We start from the raw sequence: 12090 nt of genomic DNA on the forward strand, positions 1-12090 counted from the left end.
GCTCCCCTGTGTCCACCCACCAGTGCCCCACCGAAGTACCCCAGGGTTTGTGGTTGTCCTGCCCCCGTGGCCCTCTGTGAGTTTAATAAACAAGACTGAGAAGGGAGTGATTTACAGAGAACGGGCAGTGCCCTCGGTCACCCAGCCACGAATGGAGGACAGGAGGGGCTCCTGGTGAAGGGCTGGCCAGACGCCAAGCCCGCCTTTTATGCGACGACCGTGTCCTGTCTACGTTTCAGACGGATGTTGAGTGAGACCACGGCCCACATCTATTCTTTCATCAGTGTACCCTGTGCTAACAGGAGCAGCTGGAGTGTCTTGCGGTGTGTTAGTCGCTTCAGTTGTGTCCAACTCTTTTGCAATCCCGTGGACTGTAGCCCATCAGACTCCTCCGTCCACGGGGTTATCTAGGCAAGAATACTGGAGTGGGTTGCCATTCCCTACTCCAGGTATTTTCCTGACCCAGAGATCGAACCCATGTCTCTTACGTCTCCTGCGTTGGCAGGACGGTGGCACTTTACCACTGGCGCTACCTGGGAAGCCCACGTTGTGTACTTACCAATAGTTAAAGGTATAAATGTTATTTACATATTTTTTAATCACACACAAAATTTTCTTTTTTTTTTAAAGGCTGATCCACAGCAAACACCTGCTGTCTTGGCCACTGTTGCTCTCTAGTCTAGTCTTTCAAGGTTCCTCTTGAATGAAGCCCTGGGTGGTCTGCCAGGCACCAAGGCCCATCCACTGCCTGGTCATGGCTCTTAGCTCCCCGGGCCCAGCAGCCCTGGGCCTCCCCCTCCCTTGCTCAGCCCTGGCCCTAGTTTGAACCAGGGTCTCTGGAATATTGACAGTGTCCTGGCAGCGCCTACTGGCCCATCCCCAAAGCTCCCACCGCCCACCAGCCCCAGGTTGCCCAGCCAGTCTTTTGCCCCCTCTTGTCTGCCCTAAAGGACACCTGGCTGCTTCCTCCACTTTCCAAACAGGGACGAGGGCATAAGGAGGTTGAGTAAACTACCTTTTATTAGATTTATTTGGTTTAGAGCAGAAACCCTCTGAGGAATTCACTTCATATAGGAAGTGGAGAGAGACTGCTTTCTATTAAGGGGTCACCCAAATGCCCCTCTTGTTACAGGGCCCCCTGGACTACACACAGCTCCCCTTACCCTTTCAGGCTGCCAGTTTGACTCTGAGTAGATTTTTATGTTAGAAAATTCTTCCTTATAGACTTGTAGGTGATTACAGCTGGAAAGGATCTTGAAAACAGTCCTGTCCAGGACTTCTCTGGTGGCACAGTCGATAAGAATCTGCCTTTGCTGACAAAGGTCTGTCTAGTCAAAGCTGTGGTTTTTCCAGTAGTCATGTGTGGATGTGAGAGTTGGACCATAAAGAAGGCTGAGCACTGAAGAATTGATGCTTTTGAACCGTGGTGGTGGAGAAGACTCTTGAGAGTCCCTTAGACTGCAAGGAGATCAAACCAATCAATCCTAAAGGAAATCAGTCCTGAATATTCACTTCAAGGACTGAAACTCCAATACTTTGGCCACCTGATGTGAAGAACTGACTCTCTGGAAAAGCCCCTGATGCTGGGAAAGATTGAAGGCAGGAGGAGAAGGGGCGAAAGAGGATGGGATGGTTGGATGGCATCACCAACTCGATGGACATGAGTTTGAGTGAGCTCTGGGAGTTGGTGGTGGACCGGGAGGCCTGGCGTGATGCAGTCTATGGGGTCGCAAAGAGTCAGACATGACTGAGCAACTGAACTGAACCAGACACAGGTTCGATCCCCGGCCCAGGAGGATTCCACATGATGCAGAGCAACTAAGCCCGTGCGCCACAATCACTGAGCCCACGCTCTAGAGCCCTCGAGCCGCAACTCCTGAAGCCCACTCGCCCTAGAGCTGCACACCGCAGCTACTGAGCCCACATGCTGCAGCTCCTGAAGACTGCATGCCCTAGAGCCTGTGCTGCATAACAAGAGAAGCCACTGCAATAAGAAGCCCCTGAACCGCAGTCAACTGGCCCCTACTCGCTGCAGCTAGAGAAAGCCTGCACGAAGCAACCAAGACCCAGTGCTACCAAAACTAACTAAGTAACTCAAGTGTATATGAAGAAAAAACAGAACAAAACCCTGTCCAATCTCTTCATTTTAAACAGAAGGAAGTCTGCAAACATTCCTAAATGTGGGAGTCAGGGGCCCATGGCCACTTAGGGGCAGCGCCCGACCTCTGCCCTGCAGCCTGGGCTCCCTCCAGCACTGGGGTCCCAGCCCCACCTGAATCACAGGCCACCTGGAGCCCTTTCCCGCTGTGGTACCTGCTCGAGGAGCCTCCTTGTCCACTGGCAGAGAAGGGCATGTCTTCCCCAAGGTCTACTCACTAGAGGCTGGGCACAGGCTGTGCCTGGATACACTTCGAGCCCTTCCTACCACAGCAAGAATAACTCTGTGCTACCAGAAACAGCAAAGATCCAAACAGGCGTGGACACCTCACTGATGCCACCCATGGAGGCAGCATCTCGCATTTTTTTTTAAAAAGTCGGTGTCCAGGGGAGACAGCAGAAGACTGGTGATGCTCACTGGGATTCTCAAATTGCCAGCAACTGCAAAGCATAAAAGTGAGCCTCAGAGATTCGCCCTGTTGCGGAACTATGCACTGTTACTGCTTCCTAGGTTTGTACCAAATTGAATTACCATATCCGAGAACAGTGCCACTATGGACTGAACTTCACACATAGCCTCTAAAGGACTTGAGGAAAAAAGCCCAAATAACTTGGAAATAACGTTCAAACATAACTTCTCAACCCAACTACCAGGCTGATGGAGCAGTTTCAAAGGAGTTATCATGATATCTGAGAAATAAGAAAACCCCAAAATATTAACACTTTAAAACTTTGACTTCTTCATGAAGAAAAGGGATGTCACAGACTGTCTCTGATATTTTGGGGTGAGTGTGGGGTGACTGCCTGAACGAAAGGGCTGGTGCACCCATCGCACCCTCACCCCAAAAGATCCCATCAAGAAAGAAAATGAGTCTAACTTGGGGTGACCAATTAGTGGCTCAGCAGTAAAATATCTGCCTGCCAATGCAGGATATACAAGAGATAAGGGTTCGATCCTTGAGTCAGGAAGATTCCCTGGAGGAGGAAATGACAACCCACTCCAGTATTCTTGCCTGGAGAATTCCCCTGCACTGGGAGCTTGAAGTCTTACCCACTGGACCACCAGGGTAGTCCCTTAACCATTTTGTAGGAAGTCTTGATTGCAGGCAAAGCCTGTGGATCGTGTGTCTTCTGATGAAACGATAGATGCTGAAATTTGAATTTCATCTAATTTTCATATCTCATGTAATATTCTTTTCAAACATTTTTTTTCCAACCACTTAAAAATGTAGAAGCTGTTCTCAGCTCACAGGTCATACAAGGAGTGGCAGCAGGATTTGCCCCTGAGGTATGGTCTGCTGACCCCTGACCTGGGAATACCAGAATTTTCCCCTCATCACAATTCTGGCCCCAGGCTGGGTTCCAGGGCTTGATGAGGTTGCTCTGCAAGGTGGTGCCTTTTACTAAGTAGCCTGAATGGACCACATTTTGTTCACCTGTTGAAGAACATGTGGGCCATTTCCAGCTATGGGCTGTTACAAAGAGTTGCCGTGAACTTTCAGGTTTTGTGGAGCACAAGGTTTCATTTCTCTGGGGTAAATGCCCAAGGGTGCAATTGCTGGATTGTATGGTAAATGTATGTTTGGTTTTTTAAGAAATTGCCAGACTCTTCTCCAGTGTGGCTGCACCATTTTGAATTCCTGCCGGCAACTTCCGAGAGATCCAGCTTCCTATTTCAGCTGTTCTCGTGGGTCTCCAGTGACACCTCCCTATGGAATTCATTGGCGTGTTCCTAGTGGCAGGGGGGATGAGCACCCTGATTCTTGAATGACCTTGAGGCCACTTTCAATCTGTGGGCGTCCAGTGGCCCCAGCACTTCTTGTTGTGAGGACTGTTCGTCTCCCACTGAAGTAGCTTTGTCAGCATTTGGGATTGCCTGTGTGGGTCTGTTCCCGGGTTCCATTGGTCTGTGTCCTTCCGCTAAGGCCATGCTGTCTTGATTACTCCAACTATATTCAAGTACAGAAATTCTTCCCAGTTTATTCTTCCAAACTGAGTGAATTTTAAGACCCTAGATTTCATTCTAGGCTGCGACAAACCCAGGAAATTTCAACACAAATTGGGTCATTTGGCAAACTTTTTAGGACTCTGGAAGAAGGTGTGTTTTTTCCCCCACAAGGATGGATGGACACATTCCCTCTTTTTTTTTTCCTGTTTTTTTCCCCCCTTATTATGGTAAAATATAAATCACATGAAATTTACCATTGTAACCACTTGTAAGTGTGCAGTCCAATAGGGTTAAGTGCATTCACACTGCTGTCCAACCATCTGGGTCCAGACGTGTTCATTGTCCCTGGCTGAAGCCCCGCCCCTCCCCCAGCCCCGGGCAGCCTCTATTCTCCTTTCCTCTCTGTGTGTTTGACTGTTCTCGGGGCCTCACATAAGTGGAGTCGCACAGCATTTGTCCTTCTGTGTCTGGCTTATGTCACTGAGCACAATGACCTCAAGTTTCATCCATTCTGTAGCTTGAGTCAAGTTTTCTTTCCTTTTTAAGACTGAATAACGTTCCACTGTGTTTCTACCACTGTGTTTATCCACCCATCCGTCAGCGGCGATTGAGCTATTACCACCTCTACGCTCTGGTGAAGGATGCTGCCGTGAGCGCGAGGTCCGGTGCATCTTCTCCGTCCGTCCCCGGGTTTCATGCCCGGGAGGGGACCAGCCTCTCCTCTGTCAGGCGTTCAAACCTCTGCTTCCTTCACTCCTCTGGTTAAGACCCCAGGGGCCAGGTGCCAGTGGGTCCGAGGGGCCACTAGAGGGAGCCCCCCACCCTGGGATCCCATGGGTCTGATTTCCTGGCAGCCTCTGGCTGGTGGAAGTGGGGGTGGGGAGACTGGAGACCACCGCAGAGGAAACAGCCTCCATGCTGCTTAGGGACTGATCCCCGCTCTCTTCCCCCAGCTTGAGCAGCTTCAGGGGTCTTTCCTGGACCTACAGGCATTGTCCCAGAATTGTTTTATTAAAAGCCTCGAGTCTCCAGCCACCAGAGGCGAGAGAACTGGACTTTCCTTGATTCTTAGTTTGCGGGGAAATTGTTTTCCTGCCTCCTTGTGAGCTTGAACAGATTATACAGAAAAGCACTTTATCTTCTGCATTTCTCCCACGGCCTCCAGCCCAGCCCCCCACCCCACCCCAACCACCACTGCTATTTATAGAGCCTGGCCAGCTTGATTCCCACCCCTGAGTGATGGTGGGGGTGGGATGGAGACCCTGGGTGTTGGGGCAGAGTTTGGAGAAGGCTCTGTCTCCACAGGGGCTCTTGTACACCTGGGGACAGGTGAGGCCTGACCTGGGTCCCCGTGGCCTGGCTGGGGCTCACCAGCATGATGGGATGGCATCGTCAGAATGCAGTTGTGAGGGTACCATTCCTTGGCTCATGGTACACGCTCCATTAGGACTGGTCCGTGCTGTCCTGACGCTGACCGAGCAGGTTTCCCTCCACATGATTCCTGGTGCCACACAGCAGTGGAAAATCCATAAAAACTAACAGTATCCCTGCTTTACTCATCGCCATGGTCACTACCCTAATCTGGAAGGTTTTCCCAAGAGTTGGGCTGCAAGATCTCTGCTTCCCAAACAGCAGTTCAGAGGTGGAGAGGGTGTTCCCCACCTGACCACCGCACCTGGGTGGAAGGACTCTCGGGGCTAATGGAAGGGGCAGAGGGCTGGCCAGGTTTGGGAGCAGGTGAGCATCTCCCTAAGTCAGGAACACGGCCCAGGTGGTTCCTTCCCCCTGTCGCAGCCCCAGGCGGTAAGGGCTGAGCTGGAGGAGGCAGGGGGGCGGGGTGGGGGGGGGCTGCCCCAAGGCTTGTCCGGAGCTGAGTTTATGCCTGTGGGTTCAGCTGCTCAAAAACAGCCTTTATTGCTCCCAGCCCGCTACGCTTTCCCAAACCCACTAAGATGGGAAAGAAAGTCAGATTGGGGCCCTGCGGTCGAAGCGGGGTCTTGGCATGGGGGCTGGGCCCAGCGATGGGGCCTCCCATGGGGACAGGACAGGACGCACCATCCCCAGACAGTCAGCCTCAGGACCACCTCTTGGTGGTAGAGGTTCTGGAACCCAGTCCTGGGCAGCCGAGGGGCCTCCTTGCCACCCCTCCCTCACTGGGGGTGACTCTCTTCCGGCTTGGCCTTCTGCCCCCAGGGTACAAGGCTGAGATTGCACTCTTTGCTTCAAGCAGTGAGGACTCTGCTCGGTGAGGGCCCCTCCAGCCAGTGGCTTTGGCTGCCAAGAGGGTGACCCAAGGCCCTCCCAGTGCGCCCGCAAGCTCCCCTCCCTTGCCCCCTCAGGCCACCCTGCTCGGGGGGCCCCAAGCTCCGGCCCCCCTTCCTCGGGAAGCTCTGAGCCAGCTGCTCCCCAGAGAGAAACTTCACCCCTGCTCTGGCCCAACTGCCAGCCGCCTGATTCATTCCCATCTCCCCCACATCAAAGGCTCTCGGGCCAGGGCTTGGCCCCAAGTCAGTATGTACATGCTCTGTATCTGGAGCCAGTGAGTGTCCTCTGTCTGTCCAGGTCACTGTCATCAGCCATCGCGTCCCTGCTCAGGGTTCTCGAAGTGCAAAGGGAAAGGGTTTTATTAATGAAATACTGATTGTGACCTGGTTGGTTCTGACTCTCTAACTGTTAGCATGAAGCATCTTTGAAACACACATTCATAATGCCTCATGGAAAGCAAAAATCCTAGGACCCTGGATTGTCTGCGTGGGTTTCGATGACCTGGGCCTTCTCTGCCAGCTCTGGAGACCCTGTTCCTCACCACCAACCCAGGTGGATGTTTAAATTTAAAAACTGAGCAAGCAGCTTCTGCCACTGGCCGGGCCTGGGGAGCCCTGACAGCGCCCTGGGAAGTGGACTGGAGGCTGGTGGCCACCTGGGTGTAAGATCTAAAGGCACTAGAAAGGCTCCCACATCCCCACCTCCTACCCCCAGGGCCCGAGATCATCTCCATCCAAATGCTCTGGTGCCTGAAATCCCACCAGTGGATAATCTGCTGTGGGCCCGGGAGCTTTTTTGTTCCCAGAAATTCCTGCTTAAAACACACCCTAGATGACAGCCCACGAAGGAGAAAAGCAGCAGGCGGGACACAGGTGTGGTTACCAGGCTGCAGGAAGGCAGAGAGGAAATGAAAGGGGGGAGGGTGGCTAGGAGTTTGATAAAGGAGGGGGTGAGGTCACTGGCGGGAACCTTCCCCTCCCTGGCCGGCCACCTCTCCCTGGGGCTCTCTCCACTCAGGTTTGGGAAACTCAGGTCAGCCCCCACAGTCCACCACCAGGCCTCTCCAAACCACAGCACGTATCTGCTTCTTCTCTTAGTATTGACGGTATTTAAGGCCCACGTTTGAAACTTGAAATACTGAATGGAATTTTGGTCTCTTTCCTGATCATCTCTCTCTTGTTGTCTTCGTGGGCAGAGTGTGAAGTATCAAGAAGGGCTTCTCTGGGGACTTCCCAGGCAGTCCAGTGGTTAAGGCTCTGAGCTTCTGCTGAAGGAGACGTGGGTTTGTTCCCCGGTCAGGGACCTAGCTCCCACATGCTCAGCAGTGCAGCCAAAATATTTTTAGAAAAAAGAAGAGCCTCTAGAAAGGAAGAATTTTTCAAGTCTAATTAACTATAACTGATTGCTATTTTCTGTGAGTCATTTTCATTGATCAACACATTAAAAAAACATCCAGGGTTAATTCAGGTGCTGAACTTAGTTATATCTTAGGATTCAGAGGCTTGTCCCACTAGATAGAGTGAAGAGGATCAGAGAACAGGGGAGGGTGTTGTGTTAAATGCATTAAATTTCACGTTGTCCAACGTAGCTATTGTCCACTACGATGCCGCGTTCCCATGTGTCCCCCTTCGCCTGTTGTGGTACAAACATTTTTTCTCAAGTCAAACAAAAACTTCACCCAGGAAACTGCCGACCAAGCATTCTTGTTCCGAGGGCGGAATTCAGGAGTTTAGAAATGCTTTTGATGATAATTATAGGTCCGTAGGCAAACCATTACTCACCGTGAGATGTCTGGGTTACCTGCAGATTTCCTCTATCATCCTCATTAGTACCGTTTAGATAACTGGAGCCCAGTCTCAGCTGACGCATCCCCAAGGCCAAGGTGGGCAGGAATTGGGCTGGGGTACCAGGTGGGTTCCCCTCTGCTGCCCTGTCCTCTGCCTCCACCCAAGGGGATAGGAGTGGATTCCCCAGGGTCCTCTGGAGACAGGGCACCTCTTCCCTCCTCTCAGGCTCGCTGGATGTGGACTTTGGGGGCCAAGTCTCAGGGGTTTCGCAGATGGTGCTAGTGGTAAAGAACCCACCTGCCAGTGTAGGAGATGCAAGAGATGAGAGTTCAGTCCCTTGGTTGGGAAGATCCCCTGGAGGAGGACATGGCAACCCACTCTAGTATTCTTGCCTGGCGAATCCCATGGACAGAGGAGCCTGGTGGGCTACAGTCCATGGGGTCGCAAAAAGTCTGACACGACTGAGCAACTGAGCACATGTGTGCGCACACGCGGCCAAGTCTCAGACTGAGCTGGAGACCAGAATCACCTGTGGGAGCTTAAAAGTTACAGACCACAAACACACCTGCTCAAAAGGCCTGCGGTGCAGCCTGGAAGTCTGTGTTTGTGACAGTCTTTCCTGAGAGATGCTGATAAACCCACAATCCAAATCACCAGGACCCCAGGAAGCCTCCCAACCCAAAGTTTCTGAGCCAATGACCATGAGACACCCTCTGATCTCAAGACTCCACAGCCCCCATGAGGAGGGAGGAAGGCCCCTCAGGCCTGGACCGACAACACACCACCCCCCCACCCAACCCCCCAGCCCTGGAGCTCCTGGCTCCCTCCTCCCCTCCCCATTCCACCCCAAGACCAGGAGTTTCTCACCCACCTCACTTTTCTTCTGAGTTCAAGCGTATGCAGGGTTCCCTTATTGTGAAGGATACATCACTTGACCCTAGTCCCACTCCCTAGCCCCACTCCCTGACAGTTAGCCTTGCAGGATCATCCCCAAGGCTCAGTTCCCTTCCACCTGGACCCTCGCCGCTGTCAGTTCAGTTTGCTGGAGCTGTGTCTCCAGTCACCCTGACCTCCAGCTTCCCTCCCATTGCCGTTTCTTGCTGTCAACACTTGACTGCTCCCGTTGACCCTCAAAATGAGATGGACACAGAGTCAGCTTCTCGTCTCCCCTCCACACCGCCATCTACCTCCCTTTCCCCTTTCACTCCATCATGGATTTGTTTTGTTGAGGACACTGCGGCCCTGACAGAGGAGGTGACCTTTGCAGGGTCCACTCCTTCCCTGGCTTAGGAAGCTCCCCTGGAGGAGGAAATGGCAACCCACTCCAGTATTCTTGCCTAGAGCATCCCATGGACAGAGGAGCCCGGCGGGCTACAGTCCATGGGGTCACACAGAGTCAGACACGACTGAGCGACTGAGAACACAGCACATACTGTCCATAAGAGGTGGTTCTCAGTTTCCTCACTTGCTTCACCCCACGTAGTACTCACCCCCTGAGGCAGGCTGTCTCACCGCCACTCCCTGACAGATGAGGAAACAGTGGCTGAGAGACCGCCGTTCCTGCCCAAGATCACGTATGCAGACAGTGAGTCCGGATGTCTGGGGTCAGGGGGATGGGGGCGTGGTATTGATGTAGAGCCCCCTGCTCAACACCCTTGCTAGATCTCTCCCTGGAGGACATTGGTCTTTCTGGGGAGAACTGGTTACAGGAGACCCTCCAAGGGCAGTTGAGCAGGGCTGTCTTCACCAGATGGATCTCAATCAAGATGTACCTATCAGTGTTGAGACTCAATACTCTTGCCTCCTTCTGCCTCCCTCGAGCTGCTGGCCTCCTGCTGTGAACTTTTCCCAGACAAGTCACTGCAGAGGCAGATTCAAGCCCATGACAGCAGAGTTCTCCTCTTGCCAACCCTGGTGCCATTAGCGTTTCATACCCCCCCGATCCACACATCCCAGAATGTCTCAGCTACTGTGAGTCTGAGGCAGGCAGGGGATTGGAGGGGGTAATCTGTGGGGAATCTATGGATGGCGGCTTGATATTTGGGTCAGAATCTACCAGCTTTTCAAGCCCCTGTTTTCAGAAGAGCATCCAGACAACAAGCGCAAGATGAACACTGTCCAGCACAGACCATGTGCCCGTGGAGTAGCTGTTGGCAAAATGGCTACTAGCTCTGTAGCTTTGTTTCTCCATTTTCTCCTGGCTTCGAAGGCTCATCAGGCCAGTGCCCCCAAGAAATTCTCTGTGCCTCCCAAATAAACCCTTAGGAAGGGGCCAGAGAAGCAGACTGGGTTGGGTGGGGTAGAGGACTTTCTCACATCAGGGCGCTGGTGCCAGAGCAGCCGTGGTCCATGAAACTCTTCCTTCCGGTGCTGGGATGGGAAAGGGGACAGCTGCCCTCAGTGTGCACAGCCCAAGGGGCAGAGGTCAGCCCTAAAGGGCCTCAACAGAGAGCCTCAGAGAACTAAGGAAACGGAGGGGGCTGGCTCCTCCTGTCTCCTTCCAACAGGGTTTTGTTAGCCGTTCTGCCTTGGAAGAAGCCTCTGAGGGTGGCTGGCAGCCTGTGGGGGCATGACCAGGAAGGAGGAACAGCGTCTCCAATAAACAAAGCGGGAACCATTACTCTTTTCCATAGGTCCAGAAACTTGCTTTCTCTATGTCTAAGCCACAAGTGCCAAGTCAGGATATGTTTTATCTGGGGGAGAAGGCGGGAGACCCCACCCAGCCATCACAGACAAAACATGGGCGAGCCTTGTCCGCAGTCCCACAGCGCTGGCCTCCGGGCTGACTCAAGCAGTGGGGCGCTCACCACTTCCCCTGGGAACCTGGCCCAGGACTCGGGGCTCCTCGTTCAAATGCTTTCCCAGCTACTCAGCCACAAACTCCTTTCCTGGGGGGCTGCAGCTTCCCTCGCTGGGCCACAAGCATTGACTCATCTTGGACCAAGATGGAGGCGGGAGGTGCAGGACCACTCGGGGGACATTCAGCTGGGATGGCTGTCATCTGTCACCTCCCCTCCCCCTGGGTGGTCAGCTAGGGTCCAAGCAAACTCGCTCATTCTTGTGGTTATTCCTTTAGACTTTTAACCTCCCAAGGCTGGGAGCTGCTCTTAGCCATCTCTGTGTGTTTAGGGCTCCATAAACAAGAGTATGAAGTGAATCCCCAGCTTCTGCCAGGCTGCTTGCCACTTTTCTTCTGCATGGGGCCTTCCTTTGATTGCACAAAGACCCTAACCTCAGAACCCATTTCTTGTGAGGAGGAGAGAAGGTGAGCCTGTTTGTAATCTGTCAAGATGGATTCAAAGCTTTTTCCTGTGTCCTGCGTTAGACCAGCTCCCTGCACGTCTCATCTGTCCCCACAGAAAGAGCCTTGAACTAGCTCCCCTCGGGGAAGGCGGCCCCCAGCCCCATGGCAATTACAGGCCATTCATTTCAGGCTGCTGGACCTGGTCTCATAAACCCCATTTACTGTGAGGTGACAAGAGTCCTGGGGCACCTCCGGCCAGCCCAGCACAATTCCAGGGAAGACTTTCTCCCTAATTAGCGTGGTATTTGCTAAAACTGCGCTTACTTTCCTTATTGTAAAACCCAGAGCACAATAGATCCTTACTGCCAGCCCACTGTGGTGGGTTCTTGGGCCCTCAGTCTCTGACCACCCCCGGAAGCCCCTTCCCCAATGAAAGGGGAAGGCTGTCACCCTGTTGTGATACCAATTTTAAAAAGCCCAAGCCTTCAATTATTGCTATGGTTTTTATGGCCTTTTTTCCCTCACCTACTGCATTCAAAGATAATTTCTTTAGCAGAACAACCTTCTACTCACTAGGGGAAGGGAAGAGGGTGTAGAATATTTAACAACAACAACAAAAGCCCTTGTAGGGTGGGCCTCACATCCTGGGGCCCTCTTAGTTGGGTTCTGGACTAGGCTCCTGGGCTGGA

Source organism: Bos grunniens, chromosome 5 (genome assembly GCF_055505025.1).
Source record: "Bos grunniens cultivar Pamir isolate PY7600 chromosome 5, Bosgru_T2T1.0, whole genome shotgun sequence".
NCBI lineage: Eukaryota > Metazoa > Chordata > Mammalia > Artiodactyla > Bovidae > Bos > Bos grunniens.